This window comes from Rattus norvegicus, chromosome 11 (genome assembly GCF_036323735.1).
Source record: "Rattus norvegicus strain BN/NHsdMcwi chromosome 11, GRCr8, whole genome shotgun sequence".
Lineage (NCBI taxonomy): Eukaryota > Metazoa > Chordata > Mammalia > Rodentia > Muridae > Rattus > Rattus norvegicus.
Genome location: NC_086029.1, coordinates 279,010 through 282,311, shown reverse-complemented (window position 1 = coordinate 282,311; position 3,302 = coordinate 279,010).

The following is a 3,302-nucleotide window of genomic DNA, read 5'->3' as shown; positions in this document are numbered from 1 at the left end:
AGGAGTCCCTTCGGTCCCTGATAGCGGGAGCCTGGACCTCTGAGGCCGAGAGGGTGCTGTGTCCCCGGCCTCCGAGCCGAGGTGGCCCGGCTAGGGGGCGCCTCCGAGACTTTATTTTTTCCAGGATCCTCCCCGGTCCCTGCCAGCGGGAGCATGGACTTCTGAGGCCGAGGGGAAGCTGTGTTCCAGGCTATCTACCATGGCCTCCTCGGTCTGTGAGCACTCAGGGTTCTAAGGTCGACCAGTTGTTCCTTTGCGGTCCGGTTCTCTTTCTACATGGGGACCTCTTGGGGACACGTCACCGAACATGACTTCCAGACGTTCCGTGTGGCCTGTCATGTTTATCCCTGTGTCTTTTACACTTTTCATCTTTGCTATCTGTCCTTATTGTACCTGGAGATATATGCTGACACGCTGTCCTTTTGACTCTTTTTGTCATTAAAGGACGTTGGAAGAGGCTTGCACCAAGGCTGTTTGCTTGTCCAGCCCTAGCTCTTTTCTTCTGCGCATGGGCCTCTTCGATGCTTGAAGCTTAGCGTCCCCCCCATGAGTACACGCTTCCTGCTTTCCCGTGCTTGCTTGCCTGTGCTCTCTGGGGCAGCTTTATGACAACCGTCCCGCGTGTCAGGCGTTCCCGATTTCCCCGTGGTGGTTGTCGTCCGTTACCGGTAGGAGTCGTTGGTGCCGAGTGCGACTGGAAGGGTTTTCCCGTTTGGTGCTAGTGACCCCCTGGCGTGCTCCTCTGCGGCCGACCGGTTTTTTTATTTGTTTTTTTTTTTTTGTTTTTTTTGTTTTTTTTTTTTTGTTTTTTGGAAGGAGTTCCCGAACCTCCGCTGCTTGGTGGTGTGTCCCTTTCTTTCCTGCTGTGTGCCTCCCGAGTTGCACCTTTTCTCCTTCGAAGGGGATTTTATTTTTTTATTTTTATTTTTTTTTTTATTTTTATTTTTTTTGAAGGAGTTCCCGAACCTCCGCTGCCCGTTGAGTCCCGTTCTTCCACGCCACGTGCCTCCCGAGTGCAACGCTTCCTTTTTTTTCTCGCCCTCGAGAAGGGTAAATTTTTTTTTTGTGTGTGTGGCAGTGTTAGCGACTTCTTCCCGTGCTCTCTCTCGCTCTTCTCGCTCGTATTCCCGTCCAGTGCGTGTTAGAAAGCTCTCACGCCCGTTGTTCCCGATGCATGGCGTGTCTCGCTCCCGTTGGATCGATGTGGTGCTGCCGCGTTCTCTTCGGGCCGGGGCCTAAGCCGCGCCAGGCGAGGGACGGACATTCATGGCGAATGGTCATTCAGCGCGAATGGCGACCGCTCTTCTCGTTCTGCCAGCGGGCCCCTCGTCTCTCCTCCCCATTCCTTTGCAGGGTGGTGTGTGGAAGTCAGGGGTGCGGCTGTCCGGCACGAGCGCTGACCCGCGCACACTTGCTGCTGTGGTTCGCGGTGTCCCTGTGGACGTGTCGGGGGCGCTTGCCCCCACGCCGTTCACTGCTTCGCGGCCCTCTTCCCCCGTGCCGGGGGAAGGTGGTAGACCCGCTGCGGTGCATACCCTTCCCGAATGGTGTGTGCACGCGCCCTGCTTTGTGTGAGCCTTGCGGTGCTCCTGGAGCGTTCCGGGCTTTGACCACCAAGGTGCCCGCTTCTGAGTTGGCGGTGGCGCTTCCCGCTCCCCGGCGTGCCTCCTGTGCTCCATGGTGCTTGTGCCTTTACGCTTTCCCTTGTCCTAGTTGCCGGCTTTCTGCACGGTGACAGAAAAGGGGGGGGGTCGAGGAGTTGAGTGTGCGGTTAAAAGGCTCCTTCCGTTGGGTGAGCGCCCACCCCGTGCCTATGTTTTTGGTGCCTTCACCCGCGGGCCCTGCGCGGTTAGGGTGGTGCTGAGCGATCGCGGCTGGCCCTTTTTAAAGACCGGACTCCCTCAAGTCAAGGCTCCTCCTTTGTGTGCGCCTTGAAGAGGCCTGGCCCTCGGCGGGGACCTGTCGCAGGTCCCCCCGGTCCGCGAATGCTCAAGAAGACCCCGGAGAAAGAGACCTTTGCCGATACCGCAGACCCCCCACCAGCTGGCGCGTGGTCCTTCCCGTTCTGTCCCGCGCCTGTTGCTCGTTTCCCGTTGCGTGCACGGAGCCCTTGGCTGCTCGTCGGTGTTGGGTTCGTCCCGCCCTCAGTGAGGAATTTGCCTTCTCTAGCTATCTTCGGAAAGGGCTTTACGATCTCCGAGGGGCTTCTCCCGGATGGTCCCCTCGGCTGCCCGCCCTGACCTCAGCCTTCTGCGCGCAGCGTTTGCTCTCTCGCCTACCGCGACCCGCGCCTCCCCGCTCTGAGTACGAGGAGGGATCACGCGGGACGGGGCTCTGTCGACCTGCCGCTGTGCGGAGCTTGTGGGGGAGATTGGGTTTCTGGTGGCAGGTGGCGGGGAAGGGCCGTGCACACGCCCGCGTGCGCGGTACCCCCTCTCACCGCGAGGGGTCGTCGCGGGACGGGTGGGTTTGGAAGGGCGGCGCTGGGCTCCCGGTCCCACCCGCCTCCGTTTCCCCCGTGCCCTCCGTCGCGTGTGCGTCCCTCCCACGCGCGTCCACGTCCCGGCCACTCTCGCGGCGAGGTCGTGTCGCGTGTGGTGCGTGCCGCGTGCTCTCGGGCGTCTGCGGTTGCCGCCTCGTCCCCCCCTTCCACGGCAGCGTTCCCACGGCCGGTGGAGATCGCGGGAGCCGTCCTACCCCCCCTTCCCCCTCCGCGGGGCTCTCGAGGGTCCGTGAACCGCGGGGTTGGCCTCGCTCTCGGGGGCGGACTTCTTATTTGGGGGAACCGGCGGTCGGCCGCGTCCGGCGCGTCGTCGGACGTTGGGACCCGCTGCCACGCGGGGGTCTTCGTCGGTTGGCGTCGGCGTCTGCCTCGGTTCTCTCTCGCGTCGGCTGGCGTCTCCTCGGGCTCCCGGGGGTTGTCCGTTGGTTTTGGGTCGGCTCGGTGCCGCGGGCGTGGCGGGACTGCTCCGGGTTGGGTGCAGTGTGATTCCCGCCGGCTTGGCTCGCGTGCCCGGTCGCCGCCCGAGCGGCCTCCCGGTCCCTTGTGAGGCGTCTCCCGCGGGGGGTGCCGCTGCGGCCGGCCCTGCCGTCGACGGTCCTCGTTCTGCCGGTTCGCTCCCCCTCCCCGCCCGCCGGCGTTCCTTTCTCTCTCGCTCCTCGTCTGGCCGACCCGCGGCCGTGCTGCCGGGCCCCTCCTCAACGGGGGGGGCAGCCGGGCGCGCACGGGTCCCGGGGCGGTCGCGGGGTGCCTGGGGGGAAGGGCCGCCCGGCGGGCGGGAGGAAGTTGCGGTTTGAAGGGC